Source organism: Pinus tabuliformis, chromosome 2_2, assembly GCF_031772625.1.
Source record: "Pinus tabuliformis cultivar Carrire ecotype Pingquan chromosome 2_2, CPIR1, whole genome shotgun sequence".
Classification (NCBI taxonomy): domain Eukaryota; kingdom Viridiplantae; phylum Streptophyta; class Pinopsida; order Pinales; family Pinaceae; genus Pinus; species Pinus tabuliformis.
This window is the reverse complement of record NC_142300.1, coordinates 904752904-904769352: the sequence shown is the minus strand read 5'-3', so window position 1 is coordinate 904769352 and position 16449 is coordinate 904752904.

The window sequence follows — 16449 nt, the reverse complement described above, 5'->3', positions numbered from 1 at the left end:
TTTTCTCTTTAACAAAGCCTTTGTCAAAATATTTGCATCATGTTCCTCTGTAGGAATGTACTCCAACAACATGATCAACCTTTGCACACAATCTCAAAGATGGTGATATCAGATGATATGCTTGGATCGATCATGAAAAACTGGATTCTTAGAGAGTTTGATACAACTATGATTGTCACAGTAAATCACAGAGGGATACATCATCTTACCAAATAACCCAACAATAATTTTTCTTATCCAGATAACCTCACATGTTGCTTGGCTTGCAGCAATGTACTCTGCTTTTGCTGAGTTGAGTGCAACAGATATTTGCTTCATGTTGTACCAAGAAATTGATTATGACCCAACATTGAAAATTCCTCCTGATGTGCTCTTCCTTTCTGATGGACTTCCTGCCCAATCTACATCTTTCAAGCCTTGCAAATTCACTCCCTTCGTCCATTTGTACCAAAGACAAAACTGAGTGGCGCCTCTGAGGTATCTCAACACATGATTTGCTTCCTTCAAGTAGAGTTTGGTTGGCTTAACCATTGCTTGAATAAGTTGGTTAACTGCATAACGCATGTCAGGTTGTGTATTCACCAAATACATGAGTGAAACCAAAAGCTTCCTGTAAATGATAGTCTCCACTACTTCACCTGAAGTATCATCTTCCTTCCCCCAATTCCTTGCTAGAGGAGTCTCCATGGGTTTGCTGCTCTCCATATGGAGCTTCTTCAGTATCTCGTTGGCATACTTTCCCTGAGAGACAAATAGTGCCTCATCTCCTTTCAATACTTCCATGCAGAGGAATTAATGTATAAGCCCTAGGTCCTTCATCTCGAATTCTCTTGCAAAATCCTATTTACAAGACTTGGTCAACTTCTCATCACCGGTTAAAATTAAATCATCGACATATAATACTATAATCAATTATTTACCTTCAGCAACAATATGGTAAAGGTTTGCATATGCTTCACTTTTGGCGAAGCCCAACCTAGTAAGATAGTTGTCGATCCTAGTGTACCAAGTACAGGGTGCTTGTTTCAATCTATACAATGCCCTCTTGAGTCTACCCACATGCGACTCTCTATTGAAGGTCTCAAATCCTTCCGGATACTCAATGTGAATACACCTCGTCCTCAATCACTCCCTTGACGAATGATGTCTTCATATCCATTTGATGGATCTCCCATCCCATCTGCGCTGCAAGTGCTAGAATTTATCTAATTGAAGAGTACCTTTCTACTGGAGCAAAGGTCTCTCATAGTAAATTCCCTCCACTTGAGAGAATCCCTTGGTCACAAATCTGGCCTTTTCTCGATTTTTACATATGCTTCTTCCTTAACCTTGTAGATCTACCTGGAACCTACCACTGACTTGTCCTCTGGTCTTGGTACCACTTCCCAAACATTGTTTCTGGTAATGGAATCATATTCCTCTACCGTGGAATCAACCCATACTGCTTGTTGCACTGCTTCCTCGAATGAGGATGGATCAAGATCTACAAGCTCACTTAACAGAGCTATGTAGCCAGTGTACCGTTCTGGTGACCTCCTCCACCTACGTTGTGATGTGGATGCTCCCACATTCTCTTTAGCATCATGCACTAATTTGTCAGCTTCCCTCATGCACTTCCTTCCATCTATGGATGTTTTTGATTGAGTGGGTGTCTCCACTCTCTACTCCTATGCTTGTGGATGCTCCACAACTTCCTGAGGTTCTTCTTTTGGATCTAAAATCTCCTCAACTGAATGCAACTGAAGCTCCCTCTCAAGAGAACATCTCATTGCCTTCTCCTCATAAAATGTTACATCTCTCTCAACAACTGGCATCTCGAGAAGTGGCATGTACACACAATAGTTGTGAGGTGTTTATGTGTACCCAACAAATATGCCCAACTTAGCTGTAAGATCTAGCTATTTCCTTGAGTCCTTGGAAACATGACAGTAAACTAATGATCCAGAGATCCTAAAGTGTGACACATCTGGTTTCTTCCCTGAAAAATCTTCCCTTGGTGTACTCATGCCAAGAATTTGATGAGGACTCTTATTCTACAAATAAACATATGTGTTGCATGCTTCATCCCACAAGTGCAATGGTAAGTTCTGGTCATGCAATATGACTCGTGCATCTCCAACAATACTTATATTCTCTCTCATTCATTCCATTATAATGTGGGTTGTGGGGTGTTGTTAATTCCCATCAAATGCCTTCTTTTGCACATAAGTTCTTGAACTCATTCGACACATATTCTCCACTGTTATCGATCCTAAGAGCCTTCACTTTCCTGCCAGTCTCTTTCTCAACAAGTTCTTTAAATTCAACAAACTTGGAGAATGTATGGTCTTTCTTCTACATGAAGAAGATCCAACACTTTTGTGAGAAATCATCTACAAATATTACATAATACCTGTTCTTGGTAGTGCAACTCTCGAGAAAGGTCCACACAGATCAGAGTGAACTCTTTTAAGGGTTGCTTGCGCTTTACCATCCTGATCATTGAAGGTGGCTTTTGTATACTTCCCCAAAATACACCCTTTTCATGTATCTCAATGCTCTAGTGATCCTTTGGGAAGTCCTATAGAAATCTGCTGCATGATCTTCAAAGCACCATGATACAAATGGCCAAATCTTCTATGCCATATTTCACAGTGTCTCAGCTTCACAACTTCTTTGCTTTCATGATCAATGATGCACAATATTCTACATCTAATTTGTAGAGATTCTTCACACGAACCTCGATCTACTTCACTTGTCCTGTGGCGATGTGTATAAGGGAAGCCTTTCCTTTGCTAAATATCACATTGTAGCCACACTCTTCCAAGATAACCACGGAAATGATATTCTTCTCCAAACCCGAAACATACATGGCATATTTTAATGTGAGAGGGAAGCCAAAATCCCTTTGAAAAGTAATTGTACCAATACCGCCTGTGCTATACCTTCCATCATCTCCCATCTTGATGTGCATATGGAGGTCCTTCTCCTCCAAGTCACTGAATAATTTTTGGTTGCCCATCATATGGAATGAGGCTCCACTATCCAGATACCATACACTGCCCATCACTGTACTCACCATACAAGCTATGAGGTTGTACTCAAGCTTTAATTGTGAAGCCAAAGCTTCACCTACTTCTCCTCTTGAGGGATTCTTGCTTGCCTTCTTGTGTGGACACTTTGTGGCATAGTGTCTCAGTTCATGATAGCAAAAGCATTTGATTTTCGACTAGTCTTTCTTCTTGCCCCCTTGAATAGTTTCTCCTTTGGATTGGGATTTCTTCCCTTTCCCTTTGTGTGCTTTTCCGTCCAAGGCAGAGTTCTCCTCATCTGTTGCTTTGGATGAGGTCCTGTCTCTAGTGTTCTGCTTGAACTCCTCTTGTACCAAATCTGACCAAAGGCGCTCCCAATTTGGTAGCTTCTCCCTCCTATTTACCTAATCCTGGAAACCATGGCAGCTCTTGGGAAGGCCTAGAAAGGCTATGATCACGAGATCATCTTCAAAACCTATAATGCCAACACTCCCAAGTTCATCCCGACATTGGGTGAACCTACTTAAGTATTGTGGTATTGTGTTGCCCTTTTCCATATTGATCTTCCGAAGCTTGTCCTTCAATGCCAACTTCCTGTGGTCACTACTGTTCTGAAACAAGTCTGTCAAGGCTTGCCACATTTCATATGGAGTCTCTTTCCGTGGAGATTCGATACAATATGATCTTGAACTCCCTCAAATATGATCCTCCTCAATTTTTCTACACACTTCTTCCACTCTGCTAGATCTTTAACATCAAATTTTGGAGGCTTCGGGATATCATGATCTATGAATCCTTCAACTGATTATCTTCCAAAACTGCCTCCATTTTGTACTTTCAAGAAATGTAATTCGAGCTACTCTCAAGGGAATACTTGAGTCTCAATCCATAGAACGACATCCTGCTAGATCTAAAGAATGATACTGCAAATTTGAATCACCTTCTAACACGACTTTGATTTCTTCTCTCCTATTGTCATTCCTACTCTAATACCATGTAAATTTTTCTTGTAGATCCAAACTGCTAATGTAATTTACTTAAAAACTAGACTTAAATCTACTCTACTCATCAAAAGAAATAATTTAATGATTGAGAAATCAAAACATAAACACGAGAGAAGATTAAATCATACATATACTAAAATATTTATCTAAGGGGAAAGCAACTGCTAAAAAACCCCTTCTTAACTATATTGCATTAGTCAGAAAATAGAGAAGAAATACAATGCTTGCTCAAGCCTGAGCAACCTCTGCACAAGTATAATCTATCTCACTTCTTCCTAGACAAGCTCTAGCCAATACTTAACCAAAATCTTGCTTGCCCAAGTCCCTATTTCCTTGCGCTATTTCTTAAGGAAATAACCCCTATTAATTAGGGAAATTCCCCATCTATAACTATGCAATACTTGTAGGCCCTTCTCTGACTTCTTGCACCACCTGTACAATTTGGAATTGTCTACAACTGATAGTACACTTCCCTTGAAATCCAATCTCAACTGGGTAACTCAAGCTATCTACATGCATCAATTATTCTGGGTTGATTGATGAGTTAACTGGTTGATCACTAGTGAATGTACCCCACTGTTTGATCCTCCACTAGTTCTTAATCAATTAGAACTAGTTAAATTCACAAGAACTCAAATCAATTGAAATAGATTGCTAGAAATTGGCAATCAATCATAACTAAAGGCAACTCAAGCGTCTCCTACTTGAACTAAATTATTTAACTAAGTGATAAGTGCCATATCACCTCAGTTAAATTCCTCCTAGTATTTTATTCAAATTGGAATTTGAATTTCTCCTAATTTAATTAAGTGAAAATTAAATTAGTAATTTCTTGTTGCATTTTCAACAAGAGGCACCATCGAAATTTAACTTCCAAAACCCATTGGGAAAGGGGTTAATATTGTGGGAGATTCGCTCCTACTACTTCGATACTTGGTGTGGATTCTAGGGATCATAGATGATGAGAAATCTAGTATGGTCAAAATCCCTATCTCATGCTAATCATCTTTCTATTCCTCTCGAGTCTAATCCTCTGAGAGGATGGTCTCCTTGAAGTTTTGTTTCATAATTCTCCAAACTTTCCCATCTTCATTTTCCATTTGTTTAAATATTCTCTTATTTCTTTCTTTCTAAGTCAACCACATTACAAGACTTAGAACCTAGATCCATGTGTGATTCAAAATATGATTGTTGAATATGCTTGGTCACCATTGCTCCATTGTTTCCACAATAATATTGTAATTTCAGTCTGAATATCCAAAGAGGCATGTGGTCTACGTCCATAAATGGCCGAGAAATGGGGTAGATATTTAGGAGGTGCTCCATATTCTTTTCCTAGTTCTGGTATAGAAGGAATATCAAAGGACCCTGAAATCCCTTCTTCTGAATTTGATTCAATGAGAATATTTTCTTTTTTCCAACCAACCATAAGAATTGAGTGACTTTAGCCCAGTTGTTGTGCGTCCAAATTTTTCGCCAAAGTAGTTCCCTTTGATGTTCATGTGTCCAACTAGAAGTTTATAAGCCTCTTTGAGTGTAAACATTCCTTTAGTTTGGTATCCGTAACAAAGTTTATCATGGCCTTGATCAATTGAAATTTTATGACTTTGCAACTCTTGAGCTAGTATAGGCCACACTTCCATGGCTAGGTGTTTAGGCCAATACTATATTGTATTCCACATTCTCCATAGTGTATAATGGGGGGAAGGTTTCAAAAATTATGGTACATTGTTGAGATGTTGTAAAGGCCGCTATATCTCAGAATTCATCATGATCCTCCAGGTGGGGAAATTGTTTCCAAACATCCTTCCAAAAGAGTGTCATGTAGTCATTCATAATCTCCTAGAGGGCATGATTTTGAATAAGGCCCTAATTTTCTTGTGCCAGGTTCCATACAGAGGATCTTAATGGATATTTTGTAGCTCTTAGATTAACCAATTGAGAAGAGGTTTGGTAGTACTTCCTATTCCAAATTTGTTTCCATAGTTCACTGCCTCCCTTAATCTACCTCCACCAGAGCTTAGCTCCCATTGCCTTGTTGAGTGTCTCTTGGTATCCAAGACCCAAACCCTCAACCAACTTGGGGATGCATGGTTTCTCTTGGGTGTCCAAAAACCATTTTCTTTCTTTCTTAGCTCCTTTCTAGAGAAAATGTTTATACAAAGTAGTGATACTTTTAAATATTGTTATAGGGGTTGCTAAAGATGATAATTGTTATATTAGGAGAGATTGAAGGACAAATTTGAGAAGGACCATATGACCCACCAAGTTGAGTGTGTAAAACTTCCAGCTGTCAAGTTTAGTGGTGAGATTTTGAAGTATTCCTTGTTCGTGGGCCACTCACAAGTTTTCCATTAGTGGGGCTCCAAGGTACTTACAAGGGACTTTACCTATTTGGAAATCCAAAAGAAGAGTGAAATTGTTTTGTACAATAGCGCTAGTATTGAAAAAATATATTTGTTTTGTCGATATTGATCATTGTACCTAAAGCATCCATGAATTCATTAAGAACAGTTTTCAATGTCGTAATATCCCTTGCCATTGGAATTCCAAAGAGCATAACATCATCAATGGACTGTTGATGAGTGATGGGAAGATCATGGACATATAGGTGAAGCCCTCTAGTTTTATATTGATGCCTAGCTACTTTGAGGTATCTTCCCAGTCCCACCGCTACAAGTATAAATAGAAAGGAGGAAAGGGCATGCCCTTGTCGAAGTCTTCTGGAAGGATTAAAATTCATTTTTGTGTAGCCATTCAAGAGAATGGAGAAGAGGAGGGTAAATATTAATGATTTGATCTAGGTAGTCTATTGGCTCGAAAACCCAAAGGCTTGGAGGGTTTGGAGAAAATATTCCCAATTTAATTGATTATAGGATTTTTACAGGTCTAGTTTTATCAACATTCTTGCCTGCTTGGAGTTCTTTAGGGAATGGATAACCTCATGAGCTACCACTATCCCATCCAAAATTTGGCATCCTTCGATAAAACTAGTTTGCTCTGGTGAAATGATAGTACTAAGCAGAGGTTTTAGATTATGTGTAATGAAAATTGATATAATCTTCTAATCAACATTGCAAAGGGTTATTGGTTTAAAACCACTTGCATAGTCTACTCTATCATATTTTGGGATTAATTTAATAAGAGTAGCATTAATACAAGGCCATACAATTTGTGAGTGACATGATCCTTCAACTAGAGTATGGACCTCCAAGCTTAGGAATGTCCAATAAGCTTGAGGAAGTTTGTTGTAAAGTTGTATGATCTCATGGATTTATTCTTTAGCATCGCCATCCTTGTATCCTCCACCTCTGCAAACAAAAGTTATCACATCAGGGCTTCATTATGAGTTGGTTGAATTAGGTTTGGGATATGAGAAGTAATTCTTTGGATGACATTCTATCTATTTAGAGTGAGATCCATTAGTAGGAAGTGATACTAAGATCTGCTCAAATACACAAGAATGCTAATTTTTTTACAATAAAATCTAGCCTTTTCTTCTTCTGTAATCTCTGCCTTTATAGAAAAGACAAACTAACTAAAAACTAGTTTCTAGCAAAGCTTTAATTACAAAGTCAAAATAATCACAATGTACATCTCAAATACATGCATTTAAAACTTTCCAATCCTATCTGCATCTCAATATCATGTTGTTGTTGGAATTACGGCTAGAGATAAGGATTAGTAAGTCGAATTTGGTGAGGTGACATCCAAGTCAACAACTGTCCATGAGCATTTTCCTCATGAAATCCTGAAAAATAGGGTCTAGTGATTTGTTTGAAAATCCAAAACCGTGATAGACATTAGAAAACCGAGAGAGGTTTTTCTAAATGGGTCCGTTTTGGACAAAAAAATCTTCCAGTGCAATAAAATTCGTTCTCATTTATCTAAAAAGCGTGCTCGAAATTACTGTTCTGTACAAGAAAAACAATTATTTATTTATTTATTTAATTTTTGTTTTAGCAATTTCGCTGGTAGGCCGACTATCAACATTTTTTTTCTGCCTATTTTAAGAATTCTCTGACAGTGGGAATGTCAACATTTCTCTTATCAAACGTAACCAATTTAAAAGCAAATTTGCCAAACTTACAAATGAAAACACAAATTTACAAAATTAACTAAGTTTAACAGTGGAGCAGGGAAATCATTACAATTCGGGAAAATCATTACGATTTGTGGAAGACACGTTTTAAAGCATGATTAATCGACAAATGATACACCAATGGAGGTGGAAAAATTTACGATTTAACTTCACACTTACCCATGGCATGCTTGGAGACCTCATCATTGACGTTGACATGGTCAACGTGATTCCAAATTTTAAATTTGTTTTTGGCGCTAACAATCAACCTATCAATTTTATCAAAAATGATGATAAGCCCGTTGTTATCGAATTTATTCACAAAATATAACCAAAACACTTAAAGTGTTGATAGCGCTGCTATCAGTGATTTCCCTATTTATTACAACTAAAATGTTGACACTGAAACTATCAGCATTTTTTGAAGAAAAAAACAGAGTTAATGTGATAACAAAACCCTGGAAGGTGCCTTAAGAATTTACTCTATTTTGCCCAAATTTAGTGCAAAATTATGAAGCGTGTAAAGTGAAGCCCCATTATGTAAGGCTATAGTCCCATGGAAGGAGCTTGCATATTTTTTAATAGTACCTACTAGGACAAAAAGGAGTAGGTGACCCTGCTAAAATATACCTATGTTCACATCTCCTTCCCTGAGGTAAAGGGAAACCAACCACTCTTATTTTTTTGACCATATGTTTCCTACAAGCTTTGGATAACAGAAAAGGTAGAAAATTCCTCCCAAATGTGCACATGTATTTGAACTCGAAGTGGTATTCCTAATTCATGGTAGTGGTCACATACCATGTTTTAACTAATAAATATATGACAATTCGATATTATGTCTTTCATATGCAGAGTAAAGAAGATGATGTGAATACTTGTGATTGACATGCCTAACTAGGGCTAGAGAATTTGATTAAATATATAATGCACAATATTACATTGTAACCTTGCTGCTTAGCCATATGAGACTGTGGATTTAATAATGAGGTATTGACCTTGCGATAAACAAAACACTGAATTCCATCTCAGGGACCTCTAGTATGATTTCAGGACTATAATAAGCTCTTATATTTATATCTATATTTCCTAGGAGTAACTTCAAAATGGCCTAACCTATAATGTTTTGACGTCTTTTTACAGATAAAAATAAAAGTGAAGCCCCAGTATGTAAGGATAAAGTCTCGTAGTAGGAGCTTGTATTTTTTTAAACAATACTTGTTGGGAGAAAAAATGAGTGGGTGACCCAAGGAAAATGCACCTATGTCCACATATCCTTCCCTGAGTTGAAGGGCAACCAACCAATTTTATTTGTTGACCATATGTTTCCTACAAGATTTAGATAGAAGAAAACACAGAAAATGGCTCCTAAATGCACACATGTATTTGAACTTGAAGTCATATTCCTAATTCATGGTAGTGGTCACCCTTCCATCATGTTGATAACCTAACATACCTTTTTGTCTTTGTACCTCTAAAACATACAAGCTCTGTTTGACAATTTCCAAATTAGACAAATTAGTCTTTTAGGATGGAAAGAGAAAGTGAGTACCATCCATCTTACTCACAAACCATTTTGTCTTTGCAACTCTAAGATAAAAAAACTAAATTTCACTTTAAGATAAACAAAGATTTTCAATTTATTGTACTATTAAAACTTCACCCGTCCACCCATGATTGATATCTGTTGCTAAATAAAATACTACTTGTTACCTACTTAGGATTGTTTCATATTTCTGGACTTCGACCCAAAATAATTCAACATCTTTAGTTCATTTATTGCGTTAATATGTCCATTAATCTCTACAAAGAGAATTGTTATTAGTGTGAGAATCTATCAACACATGCATTCTTACACATTGTTATTAAAATATTTTAAATTAAGTTTTTCTTTTGACAACGATTTGAAAGCCCTCATTTAGCCAGAATGCCAACCTATGGTCCCATGGAAGGAGCTTGCATTTTTTTTAACAATACCTGCTGGGGAAAAAAGGAGTAGGTGACCCAGGGAAAATGTAACTATTTCCACATATCCTTCCTTTAGTTGAAGGGCAACCAACCAATTTTATTTTGTTGACCATATGTTTCCTAAAATCTTTAGATAGTAAATATATCACTAAACCATCCTTGACTTGGAGTTTTCATGTTAATTTGATGCTTTAAATCACAAGCACAAATCATTCAACATCTTTAGTTCATTTATTGTGTTAATATGTCCATTAATCTCTATAAATAGAATTGTTATTAGTGTGAGAATCTATCAACACATACATTCTTTTTTTTTTTTTTCTGGGTAAAAGTAACAACTATATTAAGCAGTAAAAGTATTTACATAAATTACATCAACGGAGGGGGATAAGGCCACCCTCAAACTGAGACATCTGGGACAGACTGACAGACCTTTGAGACAGCATTACAAAAAATGTCCAGATATACATCTTGGACAACATTATAGTTCACAAAAACCGACTCTGTTTCCTTGCTAACTCGAACTTTTGACACACTGCCACTGTAGGGCCGAGAACAGGAACTGAGCGAGAATGGGGAAATGACCAACATAGACAAGAGTGAAAAAAACAAAAATGTAGAAACCTGGAGAAACGCTTTCGAACAAATTCAGGAAGGGTGACTGGGCGAAGTTGGCGGTTGCCTTTGCATCGGGCTGGGCGGATCGAGCCATATGACGGACTCCTCATCCACCTGAAGATGCCCCTCCAAACCCTGAAGAGCGAAAACCGGTTCCGCATTCCCAATTTGGAAACAGTTTATTGAAGGCTGATTCTCTTGCGGTGATTCATCACAAATTGAGTTCGCCTGGTTCTGAGCCTGCTGAGGCTGGTCGTCATGTTCCATGGGTGCCTGCGGACGGGGCATCCTGTGCAATCTTCCATGCATATCCCCCAGTAGAATTTCATTGCTGTGGAGTCTGTCAAGAGCAGGGGAGGGCCATGAGGGGTTGATTGGAGGCGCCTCTGAAAGATACACAGTGAAATTTACCATAACATCCGACTGAAGGATCCCTCTGGGTATGCGGAGGCGGAAAGACTGATAGGAATCCCGCATTAGCAGAAATTCTTCCTCAGAGCTGGAAGAGGAGGGGGAAATGGCCGCCATAGGTGCTATCGGGTGTGGTTCCTCCCTTTCTATCTCATAGCGAACCCCTGAATGCCCACCACGGCAAGGCACGCCCCTACGACGCATCCCTGGTTCCAACCTGAGCGCCTTGAGACGCTGCTTAATATTCTGGAGATAATGTTGCAGGGTAGTAGTTTGCCCGTTGCCCTCTTCAAACAACATTCCTTTACCGACATTCTGTGCGATGTTGGTATATAACCAAAACTTCGCCCTCACCTGATGCGGCTCTTCTGACTTCATCACATTAGTTCTCCTCGAGACCGGAGCAGGCTTGCTCGACATCAATGCGACCTCAACCGTGCTCTGTCCTCCCTTCACTTCATTTGCCTGGAACATTGAATGATATTTAATCGCCATCGCAGCCGCGTACCTACTCTCTGCCTTGGCTTTGAGACAGGTGTGGAGGCGCGGGAGAGCCTTAATGGCCACCTGCCATTCATACCTGATGGACACCCGCATCCGGGGGAAGGATGTCTTTGTGCACCAAAGAGATGCATTCCTGCTTGAGTTTGTCATCTTCAACCATATCCAAAGAGCCGGAGAAGAAATGAGTCGACTGTGACACTCCCTGATTTGCTAGCCGATCGGCTACCTGGTTAGCTGTTCTTCTTACGTGATGGAAGGATAGATTGTTGGGAGTGTGGAGCTTTTCTTCCAGGGATTCCAAACGGTTTAACAATCTCCAGCTCTTCGCTATTTTGACTGCCTTAGCTCCTGCCTGCATTCTTTTAGCTGCCTCTATAAGAATGAGAGAGTCGCCTTCTACTTCTAGAGGAGAGAGGTGATGTTGTTCAGCTAAACAGATTCCTTTCCAAAGACCCTCTAGCTCCGCGGCATTATTAGTATCTTTCCCTATTGAGCCATAGAATACTAGCATTTCTTCGCCGTTATGTCTACGGATTACTCCTCCGAAGCCTGCTGGGCCAAGATTACCTTTGGCCGCACCGTCGAAGTTCAGCTTGTATGAATTGTGCGCAGGCGAGGACCAGAAGGATGGTGAAGCGGATCTGGAGGAAGGTTTGGTGGTTGTTGTGACTAGGGATTTAAGATCAAGATTCCATTCCTTCATAATGCAGCGTTCCTGTTGATTTTTCGGCATGTCATCATCACTCCAAACTCTGATAGCCAGAGTTTCCTGTAAGTTCTTTTTAAGCGTGAGCCAGAGATCATCTATGGATCTAGATGTGCTATTGAAGATTCTGTGGTTGCGTTCTTTCCACAGGGTCCAGTATAGAAATCCTGGTGTAATGCGCCATAAGGAGTTGAGGATCTTGCACTTATATGGATGCTTTTCCCAGGTCCTTATGGTTTCTGTGATGTCCTCCAGCCTGGGGTGAGCTCTCATATTGCATTTCTCGACTTTCTCCCAGATTTGTTTTGCTAATGGGCATTCTTCCATTAAATGATTGATGGTTTCACAATTTATGTTGCAATTTGGGCATCTGGATGGCCCTACAATGCCCCTTTTGATCAGATTGTCCCAGGTAAGAATACGTTTTCTGCTAAGAAGCCATAAAAAGGTTGAGATTTTGGGCCAATGCCCGGCTTGCCATACTTGCTCCCATAGTTGATCTTTAACCGCCCTGAGGTTGGAGTAGCGCAGGTGATGAGCTTCCTTGGTTGTAAAAGTACCTTTGGTTGTGTAGCCCCATTTGAGTTTGTCTTGCTGATTCGAGAGGCGGATCTTCCTATTGCCGAGTTCCTGATCTATGTCTGTATACACTTCTCCCTGCCAATCTATTTGCCAGAGACGCGCCGGTTTCCATGATTGGAAGTCGTGATTTGGAGATGGCTGCCAGAACTGGTGTACTAAAGGAGTGCTTGCTTGGTTCATTTGAGCCTGCCAGTGAGGTTTGTGGAACAGATTAGCTAATTTGGGAAGTTGTTGCCATGAATCGTCCCAGAATCTAGCTGCCTTGCCCGAATTAATTTCCCAGAAGCTATGATCCCGGATGAAGCTGCTTTGGGTTTTTGCGTTGTTCCAAATGAGTGATCCCTGCACAGATGGATTGATTATGATTAGGTCATTCCATTGACTGCCGCGGGCATATTTAGCTTGCCATAGTTGGGCCCAGGGGGTGTTTGGCTTGGAGACCCAATTCCACCAAATTTTAGCTTCCATAGTGTTATTGCTTTGGAGCGGGTCTCGAAGACCTAGCCCTCCTTCTGATTTGGTTTTGCATACCTCTGTCCATCTGACAAGGGCCCATTTCCTATTCAAGCTTGTGGATCCCCAGAGAAAGTTCCTCTGAAGATTGCGAATTTCTTTTAGAATCCCTTTCGGGGCTGCTAAGATAGAAAATAAATAAAGCGGCATAGCTTGTAAAACTGATTTGATAAGAACAAGTCTGCCTGCCAGATTTAATGCCCTGAAAGTCCAGGATGAAAGCTTTGATTCTAATTTGTCCAATAATGATCTCCAAGATACCTGCTTGATTGCTGAGTCGGTAAGGGGGGCACCTAGGTATTTTGAAGGCAGGTGGGAAATTGTAAATCCCATAATCCGGGCTATAATCCTTTGCAAGAAGGGGGGAGTGTTAAAGAAGAAAAGCTGTGATTTTGAGGCGTTAATGGATGTGCCTGAAGCTTTAGAGAAGAGGGATAGAAGGGATTTGTAAGCAGAGGCTTCTTTTGCAGAAGGATGCCCAAAGAGCATTGTATCATCAACAAATTGCTGATGCGTTTGAGGAGAGCGACCATGAAGGGAAATTCCTTTAAGGGCATTAGAGGATACAGCTGATTTGAGGAGCCTGCTTAGGCCTTCAGCCATTAATACAAAGATAAAAGGAGATAGAGGGTCCCCTTGCCGGATGCCACGAGAGGCGCGAAAGGGAGGTGAGGGGGATCCATTCAGAATGACAGAGAAACTAGGAGAAGTGATGAGGTTCATGATCCATCTGGTCCAGGTTGCACTAAAGCCAAAAGCTAAGAGCATTTTGTGTATGTATTTCCAGCTAAGCTTGTCGAAGGCTTTAGAAAGATCCAATTTGAGAAGCATACCTGGTTTCTTGAGAAGCTTTAAAGAGTGTATGACTTCGTTGGATAGAATGATTCCATCCATGATCTGCCGACCTTCAACGTACCCTGTCTGTTCTGGGGAGATAAGCAAGGGTAGGAGCGGTTTGAGTCGGTTTGCAATAACCTTTGAGATTAGCTTGTAAATTACATTACAGAGCGCTATTGGCCGATACTTCTCCGGTTTGTTTGAGGCTGCTTCTTTGGGTACCAAAGCAATGAAGGTTGAGTTGAGGGCCGGTAGTACCCAATGCATGCTGCGGGATTCTTCCACCAGATCCCAGACTTCCATTTTTATGAGATCCCAAAATTCATGGAAAAAGTTGGCCGTGAATCCGTCAGGCCCCGGTGCCTTTCCGTCTTTAAGCTGAGCTATGGCTTCTTCTACTTCCCTTAGCGTGACTGGCTGGAGCAGTTGAGTATTGTGATCCTCATTGATGATTTTAGGAATGTGCTGTGTGATAGCTTGGATTGCCTCATCTCTGTTGCCATTAGGCTCCTTTAGTATGTCCTTGAAATATCCAGTGAATTCTTTCTCCATATCTTCATGAGCTTCCACTCTTTCACCTTGCTGATTGTTAACAAAGGTAATTTTGTTGTGCATACGCCGTTGGATGGTAGTTTTGTGGAAAAATTTTGTATTTCTCTCACCCTCTTTGAGCCAGCTTATTCGCGACTTTTGCCGCCATAAAATTTCTTCTTGTTTTTGACGCTCCTCTATTTGACTCCAAAGGATTTGCTCTTGTTGAGTTTGTTCTTCGGTACGTCCTTCCAGAATGAATCGTTGTTGTAATTCTTTCATCTGCTGTTCTAATTTGTGTCTGTTCTTCTGTATGTTTCCAAAATGATCTCGGTTCCAAATTTTGAGAGTTTGCTTCAAATGTTTCAGCTTTTGTTGGAACTGATACATTTTAGCTCCTGCCGGCGGGATGAAGGATGTCCAGGCTTGATTGACCACTGCCTTAAAAGTATTATCAGTGAGCCAAAAGGCTTCAAATTTGAAAGGTCGATTGCTGCAATTGCCAGGTCTGGACCATTGGAGAAGAATGGGCCAATGATCTGAGCCTCCTTGTGGAATGATCTCGGCACTGAAATCTCCTCCGAGGTGGATGGCATTGTCTGAAACTAAAAATCGGTCTAATCGTGATGCGATTTGGTGAACCCCTTTTCTCTTGTTCGACCAAGTGTAGATGCCATTTGAGGTGGAGATGTCCATGAGTCGATTGTCTTGAATGAATTGCTTGAAGCCGCTGCTATCACTGTCTAGCCTGGTCCTTCCCCCTTGTTTCTCTTCCATGGATTTTATGATGTTGAAGTCGCCTCCTCCGATCCATAAAGGAAAGCTTCTGTTTGCATTGAGGAGGGAGATCGTGTCCAAGAGATCTAATTTTTGTTGTATTGTCTGCGGGAAGTAAACATTGGTAAGATGCCCATGGATGTTGGTACCGATGAGGTGGAAAGTTGCTTGAATGAGATGCAGAGTGGCATGAAAATTATCCAGTGACACAATATGTGGATTCCATAGAATGGCGAGACCGCCGGAGGCTCCAGAGGCATCTACTGCAATCGAACTGCTACCTTTCCAGACTTTGTTACTGAGACTGTCTATTGTTGAGCTGCTACATTTTGTTTCCTGAATAAAGACTATTGCTGGTTTTTCTTGCATTATCAAGTTTTTAATCACCCTGTGTTTTGCGGGACTATTAAGTCCTCTTACATTCCAAGAGATTAGCTTCATGTAGACGGGGATTTGGGCTTGTAGAACTTGGTCAACTTGGGGAATTGCCCCGAATCCATGAGTATTTCACCTACTGCTATTGTGCGCTGTAGATCTGTTTTTCTGCCTCTTTTCTTTGGTTCTTTGATGATTTTTCTTCCATCCCAATGACTGCCTCCTTGGATGCCCAAACTTTTATGGTGTTGTACCCTTGTGAGGACTCCTTCAATTTTGTCTAATTGCCAGGGAGGGATTGAGTTATACTCTTTTTGCTTGCATGCTGCCTCCAATTTGGATATGTCAAGCTTGGATATGTCGAATTCCTCTAGATCAACATCTTCTCGATCTTCTTCCATGTCATTTGAGGCAATGAGGGCTTCCTCCACGGATTGATCATGAAGACTTAGGGCCAGGGCTGCATCAAGATCCATATCTGAAGCTTGAGGAGTCTCACTTAGCATGGTTTTCCCTTTGGAAATGATTAGA